The sequence below is a fragment of the Anas acuta genome, chromosome 11, assembly GCF_963932015.1.
Source record: "Anas acuta chromosome 11, bAnaAcu1.1, whole genome shotgun sequence".
In the NCBI taxonomy this organism is placed as follows: Eukaryota; Metazoa; Chordata; class Aves; order Anseriformes; family Anatidae; genus Anas; species Anas acuta.
The window spans coordinates 10,791,281-10,818,742 of record NC_088989.1 but is presented as its reverse complement, the minus strand read 5'-3'; the positions used below and the strand labels follow the sequence as shown (position 1 = coordinate 10,818,742).

The following is a 27,462-nucleotide window of genomic DNA, read 5'->3' as shown; positions in this document are numbered from 1 at the left end:
TCTCAGTTTGCCACCATTGCTCTTGTGTAAGAGGTGGAAAAAACCCTGCTGCTCTTAGGCTACAGCTGGGCAATGAAAGAATGATGTTGTGAAAGAAAACTCATGAGTGATGATAGAAAAAAAAAAAAAAAAAAAAAAAACTCACCTTAAGCCACTTTACTAGGATGTGTCTCTTGGAATATAGCCACATCGGAAAGGACATTGAAAGCTTTGATGTTTTGCCTCTTAAAAAGAATAGTGTTTGTATGTGATTTATTTATTTATTTATTTATTTTTGATATCTCAAAAGCAAGTCCTACAGATTTCCTGAAATTGTCTGTACCAACAGAACACAGAAAAGGAAGGACTCTTGAGAAAAGCTTGTGATAAGCAGAAGGTTCCTGTGATCCCCGTGGACTGCTCTATTCTGGGATAGTTATTTTCCAGAGTTATCTAACAATAAGATATAACTTAAAGGGAGTGACACATTTGTCACTGTGCTGAGACTCTAATGATCCACAGCAGGGTAAACTAAGCTGTACCCTCACACAGGTTTTTCTTTGAAATATGCTTATTTTTCTGTGCAGGCTAGGATCACAGGATGGCTTAAGACGTCAAGAACATCTTGTGAGCACATTTGGCTACTCCTGCAGGCAAGGTCAGCTCTTTCTGTCAATTTTACATATAAAATGGTAGGCTTATGGCTTTGTTTTCTCAATGCAATTTGTAAGAAAACTAATAAATCATCTCTTGATAGATACATTAAAGGTGAGCGAGAAAACTTCTGTAGTTGGCTGCACTACAGTGTCTGTCTGCACCAACTGTCCTCAAATCTAGGGAAATTGTAGGCCTGGGAACTGGTGATGGCCTAGTCTGAGTGCTTGCCTGTGTTCCTTGTCCTCTTTCATCACTACAAATATTTACCTTGCTCTTCCATCCTTTTATTTCTACAGGTAGTTCCTTGCAATCTCTTTCCACCGTTCAATATCTTCCCTGTTGTCTTCTTGTTACAATGAACAATCTAGCAATAGTAATGCAGTTACAGGGCATTTTAGCAATCTAGCTTCCTGAAGGGATCAAGTACCCAAACCTAGGACAGGGACTTCTGGCTTTGCGGCAGGAAAATTTGAGCGTTGTCTCCCCTTGTGCTTGTGAGCACTGACTTCATGGTGTGATGTTGTGGCACCTTGGAAATCAGCTTGTAAAAAATGTAAAATTAAACAGGCCCACAGGTTCATTAAATTTAGTAACAATACAAATCGTTCTGCATTGCAGATCTCCACTGTGGGTGCATAGGATGCTGTTCTTAATCCGTTTTTAGCCACCTTTTATTTCACCAGCCAAGAAAGAGCAGTATTTTGACAAGTCGTAACAATTGGCACTGTATACCTAAAGGTACTAATTTTCCTGACGACCAAGCCTTTGACAGATGATTTTCGTGCAGTGCTGTTTGGCAGCCGGAAGGTGGGGCACAGACTTTGCTGGTTTATGTCGGTATGCTAAGAGTTGCACGGTCTGATGCTGAGCTCTAATTCTGGGATTTATTATGTTCAGCAGAGATAAAGCAGCAGCAGATTGCAGATTAGCGTTTCAGAAGTAGAATACGAGAAAATCTGAGTATTTTTTTTTTAAGATCTCACTCAAAACTGATGCTATCCAGCCTGGAGCTAGCGAAGGCTTGCACACCCAAGTGGCATAGGCAAGAAATAGGGGAATAAAGAAGAGCGGGGAACTGAACAGAAGCCAATGTCATGTGGCTGTCATCTGCCTCTGGTCCTGAAACTGTTTTGGGCAGCAATTAACTGGAAACACTAGGTCGTACAGATTTCAGCATGAAATGTATGTATTTTCTGTATTAATAGCAAGGACCAGGCAAAATCTAATAGAAAAGGAAGCAACTGCAATTGAATGTGAACATTTGAGGTTTCAGTTCTAGGGTGACAAACAGACAAATGTGGCTTATCATGCCACAACAACAATAACCCTGCTTTGGTACCCATGAAAAATTTGTTCCCCACTCCAAGCTGGCGCCTGGCTTCTGTGCAGTCAGTGCACACCTCTGTTTAGGAACACATAGTAAAAGGGGCATTCAGATTTTTGGAAAATTCCACAACTGCCCATAAATATCTGCACTGAGAGAGTATTGCTACTGATTTATTAAGTATGCCACAATGTTAGCATATTTATCCACTCCAAATTAACTTAAACTGTTTGTTGTGTAGTTTATAAAATTGCATCCTCTGGATGTACTCCCCAAAACCCCCTGCAGGTAAAGTTTTGTGTTAACACACCTCGTTAGCATCACGTCCTAAATAGCAATGGACTCAGGATTTTCCCTTGAGAAAGAAACTGTAGAGTCAAAGGCCTTTAACTACACAGTGGCACCAGTTCCTAAATATTTGTGTCTGGCATACGTTCCATGCTGCATCTGAGCTGCTCTCAGCTCCTGGGATGAAAGTAATAACGAGAGTGCTGTAGTAGCCAAGTGCTTTATCAATCAGAGGTGTCGTGAAAAAGCCTTCCCCCTGCCCTCATCTCCTACAGCTGAGAATATAGAGACACATTGCACAGCCCATCTTAAAACCTGCTGGTAATTTACACAATAATAGGGCCTGTCAGAATTAGGCCCTATTGAAAATTACTCATGCCCTAGAAACTGCCTCTCCCCCCACGTTTTCCAGGTGAAGAAGAGAATTAACATCCCATTTTCAGCTACCAGTGCCGTGACGCTACTCCTGACATTGCTGCTGGTGCTATAAAAGCAGGTCAGTCTCCCTCAGGTCTGAGAGCCTAGTCTGTGGGAAGAGTGAGTAAAAGCACTCGTCTAAGTCAGGTAAGGTCCTTCCTTCTCAGCTCACTTTTAATTATAATTGCTACCATCTTCCCTTCTTTTGTAAGGGCGGCAAATCCAGTTGGGGATCTGGCAAGCTGATCTCTGACAATATCAAATGTTCTAAGAACTCTTAATCGAAGGCAGCCCATGAAAGCACCCTGGGGAGCGCTTTATTCTTTGTGTTTAAAAGGACATGAAAGTACAATAGTTCTCTTTATACTGGTACAAAGCAGCCAATTGATCTTGTCAGTTTAATAAATAATACAATTGCTTCCATCAGACACTGTTAATAGACTCCTGTCTGGACTAATGTTGTACAGAATGGTACAAGTACAGCAATGCTATCTGCCCGTGTCTGCCCTGGATTAACCACCTCCCCCTTTATCACCTGAAGGCAAAGCTGCCAGCAACAGTCCCCAAAGGGCATCAGATCTCCTGATCTTTATCTCTTTCTTCATTTTAATGTGAGCTCTTGGAAGAGACAAGCTAATTTCCTGATGCATCTGTTGTCTGGCTGGTTCCTAGCATTTGTACAGATTCAAAGAAGCTTGAGAATGTAAAATAAGCAGCAGGTTTGCTCTTTTTTTTTTTTTTTTTCGTTTTCCTCTTCTTTAAGTCATTCACTGTCTAAGTGGGCTCAAGATGCTAAATTTGGATCCTGCTTTCCAAACACTGCAAAAGAGCAGGGTACTCAAATGCAGCTCCTTGCCTGGGGCATTCTGAATACAATGACCAGATATCAGGAAAATTGAAATTAAGGTTTGGACTGAAGAGGCATACAGCTCAGGGGGTTGGGTTGTTTCTGGTTTGGTGCCAGCATAACCAGACCATTTTGAATTGGCCTTGAGTTTTTTGACTATCTGCTCTGCTTTTTAGGTGAACATCAGACACAGACACGCCAGAGTTCATTCAGAAAGTGCTGGCAACATTAGCAGAGGGGATTTAATTTTTTTCATTGTCTTGGCTTTGTTTTCCTTTTTCTTTTCTCTGCCATGACACAAAGTGGTTCTGCGTTTTGCAGCTGAGGTCCAGGATAGGCAGGAAGAGGATGTATTTGTTATTGGAAAAAAAGATTCTAGGGTTTTCAGGACCAGAATGATGTGCTTTGAAAATGGTTCATTTTACAGCAGTTATGGTTTCTGCGTGTTTACATCTGTCAACATAAATGTAGTCATCTATCTACCTAAATCTATGTTATATATGTATATGTGTGTATGTTTATATATATATTACATATATGTGCATACATATGTACAAATCTAGTCTTTCCTTTCCTGTTAGAGTCCCACAGGTTGTCTCCCTGGTCCGTGAGAGACTGGAAATGCCTCTCTTAGCATAACTGAACTCTCTTGCTCAGCTTGACTGAAGAGAGAGTATGGTGAGTAAAAAGCTGACATAAGCTGACATCCTCTTCCTCTTGCTTGCAAAAAAAAAAAAAATCACCTCTGATCTTAATGCTGGAATTAGTTATTCTACTGTTAATGAAATTTTGTTTACCAGTGATGAATAAAACAATGACCAACAAGCAAAATAGAAGCTAACAGGTTATTTAGATTTACTATGCCTTGTTTTTCTCTTCTGCAAAAGTTAGGCAAGTAACAGTGCCAGAACTCAAAAGGGCATTAGGGGTATAAATAAATAATTGACATTGAGCTGCTGAGACATTTCACGTACTGGGGCAACGTGTGAAGGCAAGAGATTTGTGTCTAAGCAGAGAGATGTTCTGGTTGAGCAACATGGTCCTACAGCATCAGAAGTCAGCAGGCCTGGGACCCTTTCGATCAATGGGGAAAGCAATTTCTGGGAATTTAATGCTTCATCCCCAAAGCCTTTCTGTATGATCAAGTCCGTGCTTGCAAGAATATTGCTTTTGAATCATTGCTGCATTGCTTGCAGAGAAAATACACCACTGCTCTCCTACTTAAAAAACTCAAATGTGTTATATTTTAAATTCAAACACTAATTGAAATACAGATTCCTTAACTGGCTTTAGATATAGCTTCAGAAAGAAGAACCAGTCCTTTAAATAACAAAATGTTCACACTGAAAAACAGTTTGCTTTACTCCCACACCCACTTTGAATCGAGGCTACTGTGCTAGAAGGATAAGACCCAATAGTGCCTCTAAAGCCACAATCGGTGTTTGAAAGGCCGCTCTGTGCTCCTCTTTGAGCGCTATTGATACTTTCAGCTGTGGCATGAAAGACCTGGAACTCTGATCTCAGGTTTTGGCAAGTCAAGTCATTCAATTCAATTTCAGAACCGTGCAGCTGTGAAGCTTTACAATTTTTGATGTTTAAAAAGGTAGGGATTATTTCTGTTCTCTGTGATTTGTGAGCAACTGCTGTTTCTGTTAGCAAACCCAGGAAGAAAGCTGTCTGTCTGATGTGCATGGACTGTTACTGATACCTGCACAAACACCTGAGCAGCTATTACACATCTGGCCAGGATCTGTGAGATCAAAGCGCTCTCTGGCACTCTGCTGGCCTTCGAACACCTTTTAATTGGCCATGAGCCCAGGTATTAGGGCCTGGGACTGAGCTTTGGCTCCTTGGGTCACTGGGTGAATCCAGCTTAGATCTGTATGAAACTGGTTGGTGTTTTCAGCTGCCTTTCCAGTGGGGAGAGGGTGGCATCGCTATTCCCACTGCTGTGGTTCTCGTACCTGCACAGGGTTGGGGTACAGACAATGAATTTGCAGCTTTTGATCTTTCTCAGAGTGGATTTCCACAAACTTGGCTGAAGCCCATTAGCATGGGCTGTTTGGTGGGGATACTCCAGGTGTCCTCTCCGGAGGAGGTCTGGGGACAATCTGTTTGGCTGTGTTCATCTTGCAAGTCACGGGTCAAACTCGTCATTTCCAGCACTGTGAAATATTTCATAAGCTCGTGTCTGGGGGCTTCTTCCCATGGGATTTTCATATACATTTTTTTATTTCTGTTAGAAATTGGAGGCCATTTGGTTTAGCTCAAGCAAAACAAGTGGAGGCTGGCAGCGATAGGATGTGAACACAGGCTCTGTTCTGCAGTCAGAGCAGGTTCTTCTGGACACTGCCCCCACTAAATAATGCAGCATCACGAGCATGTCCGTGTCAGGGTGCTGCTGAACTGCTGGTCAGCTTTGCTTGTGTCCCTGGTTGTTTCCATTTCCTAGCAGAGGAACAGCATCTGGCATCACTGAAAGGGGCAGACCAAGTATTCTGTGTGGAGAAAAATCATGTATCCGCATGCTAACCATGAGACCGCCTGCTGCGAACCAGCCCACGGTGTTGTGCATTGTTACTGAGCAGCTCTCTGAGTCCAGACAAGGACACTGTTCTGAGGGCACTGACTGATGCAGAGAGCTGTTTGGGTGCTCCACTGACAGATCCAAGACCCAGGTGCCTTCTGTGGTGACCTCAGCCTGGACAGACACAGGATGGACGCATGGCAGGGACTTAAGGGTGGTCAGGGCAACCTGGGCTAAGGGTGGGTGTCAGGACACTGACAGCACTCTGAGCATGTTGTGTGTTGTAGGGAGATGAGACATGGGCAGGTGTGCCCTGTGGAAGGCAGAAACCAAAGCCATCCTGTGGGATGTCACTTCTAGGCAGAGCGCTTCGCTAAGGCTCCATGTGCGCTGTGCTGCTCACCTGCTGTTTGCAGCCAAGTCTAAAGGCAGCAAGGATATCGGTGCCTTGCAAGATTAAATTCTTTGATTCCAATCTCTTTAGCTAGAAAGTATGTTGTTTCATCTAATGCTTGTCTCTGTCTGTTTTAGGCTGTGGCGCCTGCTGTGAAAAGGTATGCATAATGAAATGATTAAATCATGCGTTTTCAAATAATCAAAGTCATGCTGTTTCAGCTATGCTGAAATCCTGTTCCTCTTATGAGACATCCAGCCAGATTCAGAATTTCTTTTGGATTTTGTGTTTCTTAGCAGGACTCTGAATAAAAAAAGAGAATCTGGCTAAGGCCAGTTCTGCTCTCCTCTATGCCCAGGGCCAGATCTGATCACATTCACATTCTTCTTGTGTCGCCACAGACAGAAAATAACTTTGCAGTCTGATTTTATGCTCTAAAGAAAATCATTCACACTGTGACAGCACTTCAAAATATTTCAATCCTTATTCTGTATATGCTGCTGGCTATGACTGCAGTGCAGAAAAAATGCTTCACTGAATCTGTAGTTATGGGAAGGGGTAAAGCTTCCAAATAACTCCTTTCCATCTTGATTTTGTAACTAATCCCTTGTCCCTTCTGTATCTCAGTTTGAGATGTCTCCCCTGTAACTCCGCACTACTTCAAGCTTTGGCATTCCTGATGCACTTAGTTGCTCAACACTGCTTAAAAACTGCACAATAAGGTCAGGTGGTGCTACCTGGGCTGCTACACAAAGAATCACGTCCCGACTGTGGGAGATTTCCCCAAGGAAATGTGCCCTGGCACGGATGTGCTGAGGGGAAGCAGCTCGTTTCTTGCTCCCCAGACAGGGATGGAGATCCCCTCTTCCTAGGGGTGGCTGGAGCAAGGAGCCTGAATTCTGCTGATGTGCAACCAGATGATAGACTTAGAAGGATGGCCAGGAGGGGATGTGTGGTAGGGGCATGTGTGGGTGTGATGAAGTGCAAACAGAAGGAACAAAGAGCATCTGAAGTGAAGGAAGTGAATCAGAAAGAGCTTTACTCTGAGAGACTCTCACCAATCCACCAAGGTAAGGCCTCTTAAAAGGATGCTCTCAGGGCTGATTGACATAAAATGAAAGATCCTGTTTGTTTGTTTTTTTGTTTTGTTTTGTTTTTTCTTGCTTGTTTGTTTGTTTTTTAAGGGGTGAGCATATATGTGTATGTTCCCATGTTCTGCTCACTGGAGTCATTCTCAAATAGGAATGATGTTGTCCGGGTGGACTTTCTGACCTCCCGAGGTCATGGAAGCGACAGGGAATGGATAGAGGGCAATATGCTCGTTTTAATGAAGGGATTGTATTTACAAGGGAGGTGGCACAGCAAATACAGGAGGGCTGCACCATGAGATATTTTTCTAGGTTGATTCTTGCAGATGCAAAATACAGCCTCGGGGAGAAGAATGGTGAGCACACCCCTCCCTCCTCAGAGTGCCACAGTTAGGAAATTGAGTAACAATTGCAGTCTATCTGAGAAGCAGAGAAATTTAATTGAATAGCAAAATATCAGATCTGCATTTCAAATGGAGGAATTATCTTTTTTTTTGGGGCCAAGCAAAAGTGTTTAATTTTGACAAAAGGAGATAGGAACTCATCTGCTTTACCATAATGGAAACTGTCACAACCAGGCTCATTTTTATTATGACAGTGTTGCTCCAAGAGGCCTCAGATCCGCATGTGCAGTTCTCCATCCTGAAAGCACAGCACCTCAGACCAAATGACACCTGCACTTTCAAAGAGACTCAGTTCTGTACTGCAGTGAAAGGGCTCTGGAGCACATGACTTCACCACTGGGATGCCACCCTTGTTCTGTGGGTTGAATATAGAAGACAACATGGCAATAGGATAGAAAAAAAATACTGCTGCCAAAAGCATTAATCACAAGCACTGAATATGGTAAACCTGGGTAGCTCTAAGCAGGCAGCAGATGGAGATGGAAGAAAAGGAAATAATCTGGTTCTGCATTAAGACAGAGTCAGTTTAGACAACTGCTTTTGTTTGCAGTGCAGAACAAACCCAGCATGCAAAAAGCAAAGAGCAATTTCTTCTCTCCACATGAACAAAGCTGGATGGTTATGCTGGTTGCTGTCAGTTCTAAAATGCTGTTGCAGAAAGCAGCAGCACGATGGTATTCTCTTTTGCTCTGCTATGGGGCTCTTTGGGACAGGTTATGATGCTGCCATGATAAAACCCACCTGGACATAGGAGCTTGACAGCTGGTCTCAGATCTCTCCTGTTGAGCACAATCTTTTCCCAACTAGCTTTTTGCTTTGCAGCTCCTAGAGATGAGTTATCCCATGCTCTTTCCTCATCTGACATGAAGCTTATAGGGATAGACACCTTGCGATTCACTCACTGGTTTGATCCTGCACTTGGAGCTGCACTGGTGAGGAGGATTTCACCCAGCTGGGCATCCAGAGAGGCTCTGTTGGAAAGCAGGTTCCCAGCTGAAGCCTCTGTGTAGAAACTGGCTTCCATAGTTAATGTCACCAGTGCCCAGGTCAGATCTCAGCCTTGCAGGTGTCTCCCTCATTCACTTGGCTGCTTTACCTCTTCCTTAAACCCCAAACTTCAACCATCCGCCAAGGGGGAAGAAGAGCTGTGTGTGGCTTTAGAGTCTTCAGTGCAATCTATTTGAAAAATGTCTATTAATAAAAGGTGTAAGGCCTTTAGCAGTCAAGAGTAAAATGACTTTGTGTAAATAACAAATTATACCAGTCCATATTGATTTTTCCTGTCTGAGCAATTCCCAGATCAAATGTGCTCCTTTTACAAGTCAAAAGGTGATTTTTCTAACTGCAGTCTCTCCAAACTCTGAAGAGCTAAAACCCAAGTTTTTCTTTCTCTCCTTCATCACAACTGTAAATAAAAACCTCAGAGCAAGGACACGCCTTACCATTTTGTTGCTGATCCATAAAGCTTACTTTTTAAATAAGAAAAAACCTTCCTAGCTCCATAAACCAGCCACAGCTATCAAGAATAATTGCACAGTAAAGCCATAGCTGTGTGCAGGCTTTATCCTCCCGAGCATCCCAAGTGTACTGCCTGACCTGCAGACGCATCCTCCATCGAGTCTGTTCTTTTCTGACCAGCCTTGCTCAACCCAGGCAGTGACAGCCTTGTGCATACAGCAGTGACAAGAAACACAGCACGGCGAAGTAAGAGACGAAAACATCTGAACTATTAAAAAAAAAAAAAAAAAAAGAAAAAAAAAAAGAAGGCTTGGGATGAGGTGAGTTTGCAGCTCAGTTGTTACCCTTATTCTTTATGCATTGTTGAGCATTTGGCTTTGATTTGGCCCTTCCTCCTCGAGGCACACCAAGCACATCCTGCTGCTGCCCAGTGGTTTGTGGCTGACCCCGCTGCCCTGAAATCTGCTGGCAAAGCCGACGGCAGTAGTGATGCTCCAGGGCCGTGCAGAGTCCGGGAGCGGGCCCCACAGCCCATTCGCAGCATTGTTGCCTCGGGTAGCGTTGTGCAGCCAAGATGATGGATTTTTAGGAAATGAATGAATTTAACATTTATTCATGAGTGCAGTCTCTGAGGACTCTTAACATCTCTTTCAGTGACGACAACAAGACTGGCATTCCAAAACAGAGGAAAGATATTAAATACCAAAGGAACATCCTATTGAGGGAGAGGAAATCAAGTTGATTTAACTCCAGAAAACAAAATTGAATACTTAGGATATTTCTTTCTGTACTGCTGATATCAACTTTTTATTATTATTATTTTTCTGAGCAAAACTGAACCTTCCATTTTCTTTTCTTTTAAGTTGCTTCGATTTCTTGTCATGAAGGCTGAGTGAGTGGCACTGTCTTTTCTTCTAGGACTTTTCTGAGGAAACAAACCAGTGAAGAAGTGATGGTGACCAGATCTGGACTAACAAAGCTCTAATAAGGTACAACACGTTGCCTGAAGCTATGCCAGAGGCCAGTCCACCAGGACAGACTAATCAAGGGCATGGACAATACATCTGTATTTTGGGTTTTGTCTGACCTTAACCCTCTGTATTTTGGGTTTTGTCTCACCTTAACCTCCAGTCCCACACTGGAGCAGCACACACTGCGCTTGGTCGTTCCAAGGCTACCATCAGCAGCACTCCTGAGTAGCCTTACTCCAAAACCCTTCAGAGGGAAGGAAAATCATTTAGAGCAATTCCTCTGAAGAAGAAAAGTTTAACAGCATAGTATACATTTTTGTGTGTGCGGCACAAACCTTTCTGTCCCCTCAAGGTTCCTTTTTTCCCAGATTTCCCAGCTGTTCCGTGCCCATATCTCTCCTTTCAGCTCCCTCCTTTGCAGTAGGACCCAAGGGTTTTGCACCCAGTTTTTCCTGATTCTCATCGGTCTGAGAGATGTCCTAGTCATAAGGTTAGAGCTGAATACCAGGCATCTTACACCTGCAGGGGAAAGGAAAAAAAAAAAAAAAAAAAAAAAAAAGGTTGCTACTTGTTTATTTCCCCTGTCTTGTTTTGTGCATTGTGCTCTTCGTATTCAAGCAGCACACCTGATCTTTCTCAGACAATTTCTCTCTTGTTATTTTCTCTTATAGTCTCCCACAGCAACATCCCCAAAGTTATCTAATAAACAGGGATGTTATGACATCCTTGCACAATAACTCTAAATACCATCACAGGAAACATCACCTAATAAACGATACAATTACTGCAAAGATGAAAACCAGCGCTCCTGAGCACACACAGTGAATTGTTCTTTGTCTTGTCGAACAAATTATTTTCTTTTCCTTTTTTTCCTTGAGTGCTCTGTTTTGCTTTGCTTTGCTTTTCAAGTTGCCTCTTATTTTTCCTCATTGCTTGTGATTGCATGCAAGAAATGTATATCTCCGGGCACAGAAATACAAAGCGCAGTCGTTCAGAGCTGCCACTGGAATGCAGGTCCACCCAGTTCATTTTTTTCCTATCGTACTGGGTGGAGTGGCTCCACAGATACTCCTATACACACCCTTTCTTTTTTTGGTACTGTTAATTATTTTAAGCTACTCTTCAGGTTGGTGGCATAGCTTATTACCATGGAAAATGAGCAGTTCCTCTCCTTCTGTGGTGACTAGTAAGTAATGAAAAGCTTTTGAGCTCAATTTATTCTGACTTTCACCGCATCTTGCTGATTTATCTATTGTGCTCTAAAAAAAAAGGCCAATTAAACCCAGCGGTTAAACCAGACAGACAGAAGGGCATGCATTTTCCTATCAAAAGGTGTTTCTGAAACAAAAATAAAGACAGGCTCAAAGCCAATAAATGGTATCTCTTGCTTCGACCTGCGGGCAGCACTGCCCGATGAGCACTGGCTCTGCTGTGGCAGGAGCACCTCGTTACCTCCCCACTTAGCTTTGGTACCACCTTCAGTCCCTGCAGTGTGCTACAAAGGAGCCTGAATGCCGTATTTTAATAATCTGTCTTGCTCACAAAAGCAGAGCCAGCAGCAGCCAAAGGGAGAGCAGTTGTAGGCCAACCAAAACACAGCTGTTGTAGCTCATTTTGAAGTCCACCAGCCTTTTCTGCTGGCCCTTTTCAGAGATTAAGCTTAATCTCCCCTATGTGAGGCTTATGTCGCCTTATTCGAGAACGGTTTCACTCACAGCCTTTGAGTTTTTTCCTTTTTACCTCATCCTTTGTGGTTATGGCAGGGAAACGGCTTTCATAGAAATGTACCCAGGCAAAAAGCAAAGCTGAGCAAAACCTGTGTGGTTCTGCCACGCAGCCACCAGCCAGGCCAAGGCGCGCAAGAGCCCAGGAGCCCGCAGACTTCCTGAGAACACAGGGGCTGATATTTTGGTATTCCGTCAAAATCAGGTAAAAGTGACTATTTTGTATGATTTGAACAACTGGGCACATATGCTAAGCAAAGGCTGTGTGTTAAGTTGAATTGTATTCCTCTTTTTTTTTTTTTTCATCTTTATCTCAAATCCAGATGTGAGCAAAGCGTGGGAGAAGGGGCAGTTGTCTGCTCTGCACGGATCAAAATTTCAGCAAAATGTGCTGTGAGCTGCAGCACAGTGAAGCAGCCGAGTTCCACCAGCCTCCCTGCCTGCCTCTGTCTGTGCTGTGCGACGGCCAAAGCAGAGTTATAAGTAACTCCTCTCCTCTGCCAAGAAACTCCCTGCGCTGGTTTATCCAGAAGGGTTTCTGCACCAAAGATAGCCTCTGGTGTGGGGGTTACGTTCCGGGGCTGCTTTTAGGGGAGAGCTGTTCCAAGAGAAGTTGAAAGTCTGTCTTCAGGTCTGTGATTATTGTGAAAGCCTGGACTGGAGCTTTTTTGGCTGCTTGCGTGTCACAGCACTTTTCTAACGACCACTGGTTACTGCCTTGGTTGAATAGGTTTCCTAGATTAACCAGGAAAAAAAAAAAAAAAACACCTCCACCCTTGGTTCTTTTTCATTTTATAATTATCTGCTGTTTCTCCAGAGCTGCTCTTTTATCCTTATATTTTGCTCTTGCCTGGATGTGCCCAGTGCCTTGCAATTAAAAGGAAGCAGCTCTATATAGTTCCCAACCTGAGATCACATGCTGCAAATCCTTGCTCATTAGAGCAGTCCCACCAGGGCGAATGAGTCTGTTTCACATCAGGTCTGCTTGCTTTGTGAAGTTTAGGAGGTTCTGACCTTAAGTTGTGTGTTTTAAAATGTCAGCAAAATGTTCTCTGACTCACCATTAATAGTATAATTGCTAATGTGATGAATATCCAAAAAAAAAAAAAATCCAAATGTGTTTATATAACTATCAGAAAACTTGCATTCCCAAAGGGAAGGAGCAGTTGTACTTTCAACATCACTTGTGTTTTGGCCCAGAGGTGTCCTATGTGCTGTGCCAAAAAGTAATAATGCAAGAGACAGGGTCAACAAAGGACTGAATTTATTGAAAATTCCTTACCTGTGCTACTTGGCAGTGCAACGAGGTATTCAAAGAAGGGAAGAGTTTTAAGAATAAGTTTGTTGTGTACTTTTTTTTTCTTTTTTTTTTTTTTCTGTAGTTCTCGGCTTTTCTGGTTTCACTTCTGGTTTGTGTTCGATCAGTCAGTGCTTCTATGCTCTATGTGCTCCGAATTTAAAAGACATCTGCTTCACTTCAGCTGTATCCCCCACTGTCAGATTCTGCTTCCTCCTGTTATATGAATGCTAAATTATTGCTGGCACGGATATGCAAGGAAAGAAAATGCGAAGCCAGAGCCACAGATAATTGCTGATCCTTTTAAAGTGCCCAAACCTCTCATGAGATCTTTGATGCAGAGACTGTTCAGCAAGGCAGACTAAGGTTTGACCACTCTTTTTGCAAGCACAAGAGCAAGCACCTGCAATTACTTTATGAAAACAACCACTGGTAAGAGTTACAAATCAATACGTGCAATGTGCTTGGGATATTTTATTTTGATTAAACCATGCTTCATGTAACATTCAGAGCTTCTCAGCTGCCTTGTTAGATCCCTGGCATCACGGCAAGAGGGCAAAGAGTGAGCCACCGCCTCTGCAACTGGCATCAGGCAGCCAGATGCGCCAAGCAACCCTGCAAATTTTGTTGCTTTAATTTTTGCTGTTTCCTATAGATGGGTGATGCTGCAAGTAATTTACTAGAAGTCACAACTCACTTGGTAGCCAAGTGGTTGCAAGTACAAATTACAGAAGAACTGTATTTAAGTACATTATTAAAAAAAAAAAAAAAAAAAGGAAGGAAGAAATGTAAAGCTGACTCTGAGCTGGCCAGGCAGGAGTGTTAGTGAGCAGGCAGTTTGTACGAGGCAGATATGCCCTGTCCACATGTGGGCACCCTTCCCTGCAGGTTGGGGAAGGGATTTTACTCTGACCCGTGCAGCCCTGCAGCATCTGGCCTGTTGCTGGCTTGCATCTGGCCAGCTGAAAATTCAGCCGGAGGAGTTGACATCCATCTGCACCCATGGCCCGACATGGCTCAGGGTGCAGTTTGAGGTTAAAGCTAAAACAATCCTTTTTTTCTAGGAACGACGCCTTGGGCAAGGCCTGTCTGATCCGGGAGATTTGATGTTCTCAAGAAAAAAAAAAAAGAAAGCAAAGAAGAAAAAAAAAACCTTCTCTACTTCAAAGCCATGTCTTTCCCCTACTTATAGGGGTTGCAACAAACAGATCTTGTGATCTTACACAGTCAATCACAGCTCTAAGCTTGTCGTAGCCCACTCTGTCAGTGACCTCCTTGTCACAAGTCCAGAGAAGGGGGAAAAGAGCCAAAAAGCAAAATGCCAGTGTGATGTTTAGGGTCAGCTTGAATGGCAGTTATACTTGGGAAAGCTGTGACCCGTTGGTAAGTGTTGCTCGAGCCGGGGCAGAGGATCTGCACACCGAATCACAGAATCATCAGTCATCCATTTCCCTGTAACCGCAGCAGGGAGGAGACAACGAAACAGCCAAAGCGCACGCTTCCTAAGATTTAAAAGAACATTGTGAAATAAATGCCAGACATATTTAGGCTATGCAAACGTCACAAGCCAGGTCTCAAGCCAACTGCAGGCACCGTCCGTGAGCATAGCCCATCCGCACAACGTGGCGGGCTGCCAGCAGGTTTTTCATCGGCAGAGCCCTGACCTCTGGGGAGCCATCCTGTGCTGATTTACTGCTGTGATTTCAGCCAGGCATCTCCTGGTGGGGTGGGACTGACCGCCTGGCACATGTTTTGAGGGGTGTTAGAGGAATTTGTTAGAGCCCTGGCGCTTACAAGAGCACTGCCCACCACCGCCGGGGTGTGAGCGCTCTCCCTCCCGCGGGGTGGGTGCTTTGCTGTTTGTGCCTGTTCGGATGGGGTTTTATAATCTCTTTCAGGCTCAGTTTGTAAGTCTTCTGGGTAATGAGTTCAATGCTTTTTTTTAGTTCTAGGGCTTGGTAATTGCTTGGCTCCCTTCCAGTTGATGCTCCCTGAGCACAAAGAGGGAAGTGTGCTCCTCTTTATTAGGGCTTTGATGTATGTGCCTTCCCCTAAACAACGTGAGGAGAGGGTTTGTCTGCGCTGGCTTTGCTGGGGTGGGGCTATGATGCCGGTGAGGGCCAAGGGTGGAATTAGACAAACTGAAGGACACATGCAGGGGATGGTTTCAGGAGCACGTGCCCCTTGGTGGCTCTGCCCTTGGTGGCCGTCACTGCAGCCGTTGGTCCCTCCAGACGCACACAGACGCTTGGAGGGATGCGAGAGCACACTCTGCTCTTGGCTGCTCTTTAAAGAGCAGCAACAGCTCTCTGCAGATAGAGGCTGTGTTGTACTCATAAAGGCATTGTTCCCTGTGTCAGTCAGCAGCACCTGGAACAGGTTTGGGTGTGAGCATCCTGATCGAACAGCTTGAGGCAGAGCAGCCTCCTGCCTCAGTGGGCATCCTTGGGAAAGCATGGGTTTGGGTTTAGGGCATTCCCGGCATAGGGAGAAAGCTTGGTGTGCTCCCCAGAAAGAACATCAGATTTTCTAGAAATTCAGCCAATTCATCCGCAACATTTATTTTCTAGTCCAGAATGTCTGTGTGCTACAATGGAGAATGCAACCTCTGGGGGAGGTGGTTTGATTCAAACTGTGTGTGTGCCAGGGAGAACCTGCTAAAATGATAAAAACCTGGACTATGTATGTATGCTGATGCTTGGCTGTATGGATAATACAATATTTATTGGGCAAGTTGAAGCAAAATAACAGCTTTCCCCTTTAGTCTGGAAGTCTCAAGTTAACTTACACTGAGATGTGTAAGTCCAGGAACTTGAAGTGAATGGAAAAAAAAAAAATTAGTTCTTGAGGAGATAATTTGACAGGAGTCTAGCTGACTTAACATTAACACTCAGAAAGCATAAGAGGCTGTAAGTTAACTGTCATTGGCTTCCATCTCCTTTCACCCTATGGAAAAAGATTTTCCTCTCATTCTTCTGTTTTCTGACCCTTTTGAATGCAATCAAAATTAACTCAGCTTTTCAATTCAGTGAGACCTTTTAATCCCATCTGTGTATGAAACACTTCACACCACACTGTGGCACTTCATAGTAGATTAAATTAACTCTTCTGTATACTCCTGAACAGTGAGAGACCCTCAGCCTCAACATATAAAATAAATCTGTGCATAAAGAGAGTTTAGTAGAAGGCTGAATGTTTTCCAGTCCCTCAGAACCATGCAGATCTGTGTTTCCACCACATGCCCATGTACCTGTGTAGGTTCAGCCAAATGCCTGGCTTCACTGGATGTCACAGAGTCCTGCAGCTTTTTCTCTCCTTTTCCTTTAGAGCCAAACCTGCAGTCTTCTGAAAACCTCCTGGAGACTGTGACTGCTGCCTGCTGGCTGCTTCCAGGCAGTCACACATCTTCCCTTCCCCACCTTGTGTTGTGGGAGGGCTGCTCACCCCTCTCCAGGCTCTCTTGCAGGTCAGTCAGTCAGAAAAACCCTCTGGGTCCACGGTACTCACATGGGATGGGTGTTCAGTACAAGTTAAGACCAGGCTGTTCCTGGTTCTCTGTCACCACACTGGGTGCTTTGGGGAGAAGGCTTCTAAACCCATTTGTCTTCCTGCAACATGAGACCACCACTGCCCTCACAGGGTGCAGGCTGTGCAGGTGTCCACAGAAGCCAACACCACAGCTCCCAGAAGTTTGTCATCAGAGGCTGACCTTCAGCACCGAACCACACGGCCCTCTTCACCTCTAACCTTCTCGGGAGGTAGGAGGAGGTTGGTTTGGTAAGTAAGCCTGGATGTCCTACAAAGAAATTATCTAGATGGCAATTAGGAGCACAGATGAGTGCTTTTAGAGTAAGCTGCTAGGAAACAGGTTACCTCAACCCTCTATTTTGCTCTGCCACTGACGTGTTTCGCAATCATGTGCAAGTCACTTCACCTCGATGCAAGGATCATGCCCCTAGGAGAACAGCCTCTCATGCCTCTCTAGTAATAATTCTGTTTACTTTCTGCTTTGTCCCTGCTCAGTTGTTGTGCGGTCACAGCTTCTGTGTTTGGAAGAGGATAGCGTGGATTAGACGGCCACGTTGCAACAGCCAAATGAGCAACAGAGGACTAAAAATGGGAGCAAATGTGTAACTGGTTAAAGAGGTCGTTAACTGGGAAGGAACCCGCGGCTACTGGTAGGGCACAGAGCTCCATGTTCTCACCTCATCAGCATTTGGAAACATTTATGGGGCTCCTACAAGGCTTTCAGGATTCATTGTACACTTGGCTGTGTTCTTTTTGCCATAAAGAGCCGTGAATGTGTTGTGCTCCCCATGGCATTAACTTGTCTGGCAGCACAGCCCCTCTGAATCAAGGCATTTTACAGTCAAATCACTAAAACCCTTTTGGAGCTGGCCAGAAAGAATCAAGTACCCCCTTTCCAGAGCAGAAGTGTGGGGAGAAAGCTGTTGACTTCTGTGGGCCACTGGACTTTCCTCCTGCCTGTGAGAAGTCCTGCTGAATGTGTGAGCAGAGCTCTGAATTCACATCCACTTCCTTTTGGTTTTACAAAGGACTTGTGCAACGTGGTAACTGGGAACAGAGCTTGTCAGTGAATGTGGCTTTTGGGTCCTGCTGCTGTTTTGCTGATGTATTCGGAAGGGGACATACCACTGAATTTTTTCTTGATGTCAATGTATATAAGTCTCTTCCCAAAGAATATGGCCCTGCAAGAGCATTCATCTCAGTAAGTCCTGAGGGTTCTTTGTGTTTGAAATTGCTTTGACAATTCACCTGTCTTGGTTAGGTAATAGCTATAACACTCCTCTAGAACCTGGCTGAAGAACTTAAATTCAAAACCCAGGATGCTGTCATTATACTAATCCTTTTTTTACACAACTGTCAATCCAGCTTGTAGGCTGGTGCACCCACTGTGCGCTCCTTCTGCGTGCTGCTTCTTTCCATCAGTTCATTCTCCCATTTCAGGCCCCTATGCAGCTCTGCTTACATTTTCTATAATGCACCCACACCTTCATCCTTATGTTTGTGATGCAGAGATGCTACAGCACCTGCCTACTCAACCCGTGGTGTTCCCCCGATGTTTCCAGTCCTGGCTTCTGTGTTGGAATGGGTAATGAAAATGTTGCTCGTTTCATCTTTATTCAATTCATTTATTAGGCTTTTCAAAAAGCATTAGGAAATGAGATGCTGTCTGTTTGAGAGGATCTTGGAATTCATGGGCTCGGTTAACTGCATGGATTAGAAATGACCTGGAGGGCTTTTTTTCTTTTGATCTGTGAAAATTTAAAATTCAGCAACCAGTGTTTCCACTGCAAGAGAGGGTGGTATTACTACCTCTTGACTCCAAGGAAAAGCTGCTTTCCCTGACTTCCTTATGCTGCTTTAAGTGCTAGTGATTACCAGCCTTGTTTTCTACCTTCGTCGTTGCAATACCAGATTCTGTGCAAACAGTAAGTGATGCAGGTACACCACCTATTGTTAAAATAGATCAGCACTTCCAGCAACAATAACTCATTTCAGCTGCTTACAGTTTTGCCAAATTGCTGCTATTTGGTTTGAAACTTCCCAACCAGAGCCTTCTGCTTCATGCTGATTAATTTGCTTTAAATTTCAGCCAAAGTGTTTCAGCTGTTTGATGACCAAGATGAAAGAAATGTGTTATCGAATGTTGTTCTGACCACTTACTGGCCTATGCTGGAGGTTCTTCTCCTTCTTTATAATATAAATTCTGCCACCAACATGTGTTGGACTGAAACTTGTCATGTCTGGGATGTGCCTTCTGGTGTCAGGCAGGGCTGTGCATGCGAGCACCTGTATGAAACAACTGGTGGAAGCACAGTCCATTTCCTCGCCTTCTGTTACGGTCTGTCTCTTGGATAACTTGCTTTCCCTACTCCTGTCCCATTATCTAACTCAGGCAGCTCACTGCTGTCTCTTCTCTGCCCTTCTTTACCAAACGCACTTGAGGTCTCCTTTTCATTTTCCCACTCTATGGCAGGGCTGAACCCTTGCAAATCTGTCCTTGTCCCTGAACTGGGTGACACTGTAGGAGAGCATCTCATGTTGTAAGGTCATGCAGATGCTGATTTGGCAACAGGTCCTGTATTGTTAGAAATTGTATCTTCTGATTCTGGAGGTTCAGACCCTGTTCTGCTGAAAATGCTTGTGCTAAGTGGGTTTCTTCAGTTAAAAGGCTGCTGATGGGTTTTGCAGCCAATATTCTTGACAGCAGGCAGGTGGAAGGGTTTTTTTTGAGAAGAAGAAAAACAGATCTCTGAGACTAGGTAAGGAAAGATATCCCCCTCCCATTTTTGCACTTAATGTGATTTAAAGATGGCAAGAAAGGCTAGATACTGGAGAGCAGAGATATTCCCATTTGTCACTGAAACTAGAGGGAGGTTTCTCTGAGTGCAGCCCAGAAAGTCAGGTGCATTTGCTTTCACTGCCATTGGACCTTTCACCAAAGGACTGTTTTTAAAGCATTTGGTTCCCCAGCAGGATTTCCCTCTCTGGTTTCCATGAGATTAATTGTTTGAAAAGCTGGAGTGGATGGAAAGATTTGCTGGCCAAGTCTGTATAGAAATATCACCACTTCTCTTCACAGGAAAAGCTGATGCTTTTAGCACTGCCCTGTGTTTCTCTGTGGTCTAATATTTCACTCAGCTGTTACATATTCTTACTTTATTCGGCTATTATTTAACACATTAACAAAGCACGTGAAGTGGTTTCATGTAGCTATTGATTGATTCCTTTTCCTTGACTGCTTTCTCAGATGTCAACATGGAGTTGACTTCTTTGAACCCACGACAGGTACTGAGGATACTATGCTCAAAACGAGGAGATTTTGCTTTTTGTAATTCATTGCCCTTCCTATCCTTGGTCACAAAGGGTGGGATTTAGGGTTAGGCTTGTCTCTAATGTGCACTTGTCCTGACGGACTGCAGAATACATTTTAGGGACTTCAGCTGAGAATGGTTTTCTTTTCTTGGCTACTGCACATTCCAATTAAGCTTTCATTGGAAAATGTTAACTAGCAAAGTATATCTCCTTTAGCTAAAGCTGTAGCAACTGCAAAACTATAAATTCCTGGGTAGTCAAACAGTGGCTCACGAGATCCATGGAGTTGTGCCCACTTTGTCAGGCTTTGGAAATCTTGAGAGGAGGTCCTGGAAAGCCAGCATTAGCCTTGACTGCATGGCTGGCTGCTTTAGCACCATGAGCCTCCCTCAGGCTCTGCAAGAATAGTTTTGTTGGCCACAGATCAACTACCGGGGAAATAAAGCTAAGAGAGCAGAATAGGAGAGGACAGTAAAACCATATATACTGCACTGCAGTGTGGATGAGGATTAACTGGCAGAATAACACAACTTTATTACATTTTTTCCACAATTCCTGATTTTTTATTTGCATGGAGCAAGAGTTTATATTCTGGGCCAGCCGTATTTATAGAAAATGTATAATCATGGTTCCCTCTCTTTGATTTTTTTGCTGTTAAGTTACAGCCACTTTGCAGGGCAGCACGAAGCTTTTCCACACAGGCGGTTGCATCCTTAAAAAGCAACATCAGGCTGGTCCTCCCAGCCCAGAGGGATTCATTTGATTCCCATTCAGCACAGGGCTCTGGGAAACAGCAGCAGCCCTTGGACCTAACCAGCTTCATGGTGCAAAGGGGAGCTTTGTGCTGGGGGTCTCAGCCCCCATTCCCCATGCAGGCTTGGATGAGGGCCATGTTGCAGTACCGTGTGGATTTATACTTCATTCAGAGCATGTCCTTCTCTGCCACCCCTGCAATTTGAGCAGCAGCCCTTCATTTCCTTATTAGCCATTAGGTATTCCTAGTCTTGCAAAACTGGAAGGATGGGGGAGGATTTACTCTCCTGTCTCATATTTGGGAGAAGCCTCTGAAGGAACAGAGGACTGCAGTACTGATTTGTTGGGCAGGGGCATTTCAGGGCATAAGCTACTGAGAGTCTGGCTGAAGCACTTTGCTGGAGCTCCTCCACTCCATTAGCTCCAGGACGCCAAATGGAAGTAAAACAGAGCAAGCTTCAGTGCAGCTCTCATTGCTTCAGCTTTTAAACATTGCAACATATGCCTGAGGTGTCCTGTACTGTGTCCTAGTGTTTTCTGAGAAAAGAGCATGTCTCCATTGAGAGAATCTTGTTTTGTTTAAATTCATTTCTGAAGTTTGCAAATCAATTTCCCTTTCAGACTGCCCAGTTCACTGAATCAAGCCTCAACACAGTAGCGTATTCAGTTTCTGCTGTAACCTGCTACAGCTGCTTTTAGCTGTAGCTTTAACCACAGAAATCACAGGAAAAAAAATCCCCAGTATTTGCCTTTTTTTTTTTCTAATTTTTTCTTCAATGACACTGGTTGCACTGTTAGTTGGAAGGAAGGTCTGGGGAGTGCATTTGACTGTGCTCGCTTCCTTAGCTAAGCGAGGCACTTGAACGCTCTCTGATTTTGCTGAAATCACAGTTGTGCTGAGAACATCTGTAGAAAAGAATTAGCTTTTTCTCTCTCTCTCCCTCTCTTCGTGACAGCAAACCTCAGAGAAGGTCAGGCTTATGGGTGTTTCTGTGGATTATTTTAGCTGCACTGAAAAGTGCAGAGCCCACTGCAACCAGCTGGAAATACAGCGACTGCTGAACAAGTACAGCATTAGCTGCCATAATACGTAGACTCGGTAGCAGCCAGACTATTTAACATTTGCAGCAGTGCTAACATTACGAGCAAAGTGCTCTGAGAGGAAGTCGGGCCATGGCCTGAACAAGGCAGAGCATCAGCAACTCAGGCAGCCAGAGCACCTGTGCTTAAATGAGAGGTGATCTTGTAGGTGGTACTGGTACTGCTGCAGGGGTCACCCAGAGTAGGCTGGACAGTGTATGCTCACCAGGCTGCACCTAAAAGCATTTGGGAACTAAATCTGGGACTCGCTGGATGATGTTTCTAGGAACACAGTGCAGGAGCTCATGAGTCCTCACTCCACAGTCATTATTTGCAAGAAGGGGCTAAGGCTTTGCTTGCAACCTTTTGATATGAGTTGTCTGGGCTGTGGTCTGGGAGGGTGCTTGGGCTGTTTCCTCTGCCTTAGCTGTGGTAGCAATAAAAGCTCCAGCTCAAATCCAGTGCCCTTCTATCCCCTGTCCCGTCCTATCTACAGCAGACTGTGCAAACACTGGACCAAAGTCCTTGTCTGAAAGATGCCTTTATAAAAGAGAGGCACCAGGCAGCTGCGCTTTCTCTGCGATGGCTCAGAGACTTGGAACGCGCTTTCTCCTCTCCATAATTACAACTAACCTGATTTGGGAACTTTCCAGGGCTACACTTCTTGCAAAAGACACCTCTGGATAGAGTTTCTGGAGGAGGCAGACACTGTGACTCCTAGCCATTATGGGTAGGTGGCTGTCTGATTTTAGCAGTGCTAGGGTTTATTAATGCAGACATAATTCAATTAGGGCATCCAGAGGAGTGGAAAGTAGCCTTTATTATTTTTAGTCTAAACAAAAATAGTATCGCAGGCTTCTTAGAATAGTGAAAACAGAGTCATGGAGGATTGCTGGACAAGGAATATTTATATGATTTCTCAGCCAGGTTTCCAAGAAATTGAAACTATTTAGATTGGATTTGACCAGCCCTGTCATGCCTAGGTGTATGCAATTAGTTCTCTGTGCTTAAAATTGCGGGAACAATTATGGGCTTGAGTTTGTGGCAATATATGCAGGGTACAGCCTGCCGAATACTGTTTAGACTATGATGATTATTTTAATCTTTCCCCCTTTAGTAAACAAGAAACTCTGTTTTTAGTCATGAGGGAATGTTTCAGTGGTACTTACGGGATTTAGGAGCCTAAAGACTCATCTAATTGTGGTCAGTGAGGGCAGTACCTAGTTCACACAGGTGTCATCAGAAACATTGCTCCGTTCTGTTGCCTTCTTTCCTTCTCCTTTTTCTCCAAGGCCAGTCTGCCCTGTTGTAGGGGGTCTCAGCAACGTCAGTGTTTCCAGATGGCCTGGTTGTGCTGACAGGGTTACGGGGTGAGAAGGGGAGAAGGGACAGACTCGGCAAGCCCTGGAAGGAGGCAGGCAGCACACTGAAACTGAACACTGTTATACTGCACACTAACATGTACAGCACTGATGACTGGAAGGATGACTCGGTCCACTGGAGTTCTCAGGCACAAAATGAGTCCTCCTCTTCCATCCCAGAGAGCTGCAGGTGCTGTCTGCAGCCCCATGGAAAGACCTGCCCAAACTTCCCTGACGTGAGGACGAGGAGATGCAGGGCTTTCATCCCTGCCTATAACACAGGGTTTTAAGGAGAAAGGGAACTTTCTCAGCATGCTCATTCTGTGGTTAAGGAGACTTCTATAGCACTGCCCTGACCACTGATGGCAATTTATGTTGTTATTTACAGGGTCAGGCTGGCTTTGGACTGCATGTGTTGCTTTTTCTTGATTTTTTTTTTTCCATTTTTGTTTGGAGTCACTTCAAAAGGGTGTGTGCACAGCAGCAACATGAGCGAGCGGTGCAGGAAGAGCACATTCTCCAGCACACTGTGTCCTGCCAGGCTGCAGAGCTGCTGCATGTGGCCGTGAGCATCTCCCAGGGCACGTCCAGTCACTGTGCCCCCAGGGACAGATGTGCCTTTACTCAGCTCTAAGGAGCTGGGGAATGAAACACCCCAGTTCATGATCATGTGCTCATTGCTGCTGTGCTAAGAAAGGGGGCGTCCTGGACAAGATTCTTAAACCAGCAGCCTCTCTCTCTTTCCCATTTTATCTTGGCTGCTGGCTGGCTGGCAATTGCAGATCATAAGACCAGATCATTTGGGCCTGGAGTTCTGCTCGTGAACAAGTCGATGTAAATAGATAGTCACCAAAGTCCAAAAAACAGGAATATTCATAGAAATTTCTCAGCAGTTTTAGCTCTCCACTCTCATCCTAAGACACTGGGCTTGCCTCTGCTATTGAGTCACACACTTCCAAGTTAATAAAGCCCAGGTTAGCATAATGTTTTATAACCTTCGTGAAGGTATAAAACATGCTGTTAACAAAGTTTCTTTTATCAAATTTGTGTTATATAGACTTCCTGGCCTTGGGCCCTCAGTTGGGATAAAGATGAAGAGTTTCTGGGAAAAAGCTTATGGCAGCCAAAGACTTCACAGATGGAGGGCTGTGAAGAGCTGGGCTCCCAAGCACCCTAACAAGCTCACAACAAATTTCTGTGAGGTTTGGTTTCACCTGCTCGTGCAGACTTCCCACCTTGTATGTCCCCAGCTGCAGATGCAGAGCTTTGAAACAAAGTTTGGCCAGCTGTCAGTCACTTCTCTTGGTGCACAACTGGAAGGCACTGGGATGCTACACTGGTGAGTGCAGTGAAAGGGAGCTCAGTGGTGTGTTCATACGGCTTTTATTGGGTTTAGATGTTTGTCAGTGTAACAAAAGCTGTTCCTTGGCTTCAGTACCAGGGGTATCTTGTTTGTGATGCTGTGATACTCGAAACAAAGACTTTGTGTGCACACTCTGCTTTCCTAGAAGCTAACAGCAGCTCCCAGCGGCAGGCTGCCTGGCTGTTGTGTACATGGATGCTCTCCAGCGCTAATGTCACCAGACTATCAAGTCAAAACACGCTGGCGTGCACGTGGCATCTTTATTTACCAGTCTAAGCCCAGCCATTTCCACTGGGGAAGCACCGTGCTGACAGAAGAACTTGTTTTCTGGCAGCCGATGAGACAATCCTGCCCACACGTGCCAGTCCTTCTTCCAGATGTCTGTAAACCAGCTTTTGGGGACACCTGATGAAACTTGATGGTTTGCTCCTGCTCTACAGTGCCAGGTGGATTTGAACAGTGGTATGTACTGAACATTCCAGCTTCCAAACCTCAGAAGAGACATGGGGCACCTGGTGCTGGATGGCAATCAGAGGAAGCACAGGGGTGGGAACAGAGCTCACTCCCCTTGGTTATCCACTGTGACCTACGTGGCACAACAAAAAAACTGTTTCCTTCCGTCTCTTCCAGAAGCATGTTTCCATCTAATGCAAGAGAAGCTGTGCATTGACTCGAGCACTGTGCACCAGGACCACAGCAGGAGCTTGCTGCAGGGCTTCACAGCCTTCCCCTGAGCAGAAAAGCCCGCAGCTGGCTCCCACCTCAGCCAGAAGCAACATCTCAGCATCTCCATTTCTTTGTGTCACCCCACGTGAGCTGCTACAGGGACAGCAGACAGAGCTGCCCGGTTGCAGGAGTGCTGTAGGCAGCCAGGTGAGAAGCTGCAGCTTTCTGCTGGAGAAGTGCAAGAAACAGCAGAGCACGGGGCAGAGGCTGACAGCAGGAGCCTCGTGCTGCTGGTGGGAGGCCTGACAGGTTTGTTGCTCTTGCTGTTGGAAGTAGCTGCAGCTCCCAGCGCTGTGCTAAGATCAAGGGCAATTGGTTTTCCACCGTGTACCTGTAAATCCCATTCCTCCTGCGTGCAAGCCTCTAAATCAGACATTAGCAGAGAACAAGTTCCCAGCTGGTCACAGTATATAAACTAATGAAATATAAATGCCTGGTACAAAGGGCAAGCGTGGTCTCTAGTTGCCACTGCTGAATAAAATGGTTGATGGGATTTTCCGTCATACCAACGGCACTTCCAGTAGATGCAAGCACTGCAGGCAGAGTAGTCCTCAGAGCCTGTAATTTGGCCTGCTCCCATCACCACTGGTGCCTTTAAATGAAAACAGCTGCTGCTTTTATTTTTGTTTTTTAAATCGTGGCAGCTAGAAAGTTAAATGAGCGATTTCTTGACATCTCTTTTGACAGAGGCCAGCGTTTCACGATGAGAAGCGGGACCAGCTTTCAGCTTCCTCGTCTCTAGGGAGACTTCCCCTGAGACAGTTGCCAAAGGATCTCTGGGAAGTGATTAGCGTTTCGTTCAGGAACAGAAAGGTCAGCAAGCTATGGAATTAGCAAGGTTACAATATTAATTACTCAGGACCAGATGCTATTTGCGCTATCCTAATCTTCTTTTTTTCTTCTTTTTTTTTTCTTTTTTCTTCTGACAAGCTGTATGAACCTGCCTAGCTTTAGGGACTGTACGCTGTCACACCCACCAAGTCAGGGGGATTCCCCAGGGTGTGCGGTGTCTTTAGGATTGATTGCTTACTCACTGCCCTGTCCCCCTAAGACCAAGTAGATTCCTCAAGGCATCAGAATTACTTTGTATGAACAAGTGGCCCAATCTGGCCATAGATTTTAAAGATTCACCAAGCCTCTCACTTTATTATATCTACATTTAACTCTCCTGTTACTTCTGCAGAGGTATTTCATGTGAATTCTGCCTTTGATCCAACCTATTTCTCTCATATATTGAGCCTGCAAACAGTTACTACAGCTCTTACTGGTGAAAGGTCCACCTCAGTGTGATTCGCTACTGCTTCAAACTATGGCTGTTGTAAATTGGTGGAAAGCAGACAGAAACACTGGTGTTTTGATGAAATAATATTTGAAAAGCCACATTCTGCTGATGCAAAGGCCTGTAGGAGATGGTGGAAAATCAGTGCACTGCAGCATGGTGATATGAGCAAAACAGAACTGGGACCCCTGCTCATTTTGGGGGGCAAAACAGAAGAGAAGATAAGGTAGGAAGACCATCACAGTGTAATTCCCTGGGTATCTGCCCAAGCCCTTGCTGGCCTGGTCGGATGTGGGGGCCCTGGCAGCAAAGGCAGCATGCACCAGAGCCTGGCCACCAGCAGATGGAGGTCTCACCAGTGTGAGGCCAGAGTAAACTATTTCCGTGGCATTCAGGCTCCAGAATTAAATAGCTGAGTGCAAAAGCAAACTATGCCCAAGAAGGGCTCCTTTTCACAGTAGTTGGAAAACCAGGACTTGGGGAGGAGTTCAACAAATTCCTGGGTTTCCAGCTCACACTAGTGGCTGTTAACTTTCTATTCAGCATGGTTATCAGACCAGAGCTTGGGGTTAATCTCACTCTGTGGCACCAAGAGCCTGGGAAACAGCAAGGCATTTGGAGAAAACCTGCTGAGAAGACAGTAACGAGCGCTGCTAATGAGCCGGGGGGGAATGGAGCATGCACT

At 44.8% G+C, this 27,462-nt stretch overlaps 1 long non-coding RNA gene across 1 annotated transcript in view; it reads left to right on the top strand.

The window, feature by feature from the left end:
• LOC137862588 (uncharacterized) overlaps nt 1–26,173 on the top strand; it is a 42,499-nt gene extending 16,326 nt beyond the window's left edge. The window contains exons 4-9 of the long non-coding RNA XR_011100414.1: nt 567–637; nt 2,661–2,812; nt 4,094–4,190; nt 6,571–6,593; nt 10,302–24,748; nt 25,403–26,173. This is a non-coding gene — a long non-coding RNA (uncharacterized lncRNA). The remainder of the gene's footprint in view (nt 1–566; nt 638–2,660; nt 2,813–4,093; nt 4,191–6,570; nt 6,594–10,301; nt 24,749–25,402) is intronic.
• The last annotated feature ends 1,289 nt before the right edge of the window (nt 26,174–27,462 follow it).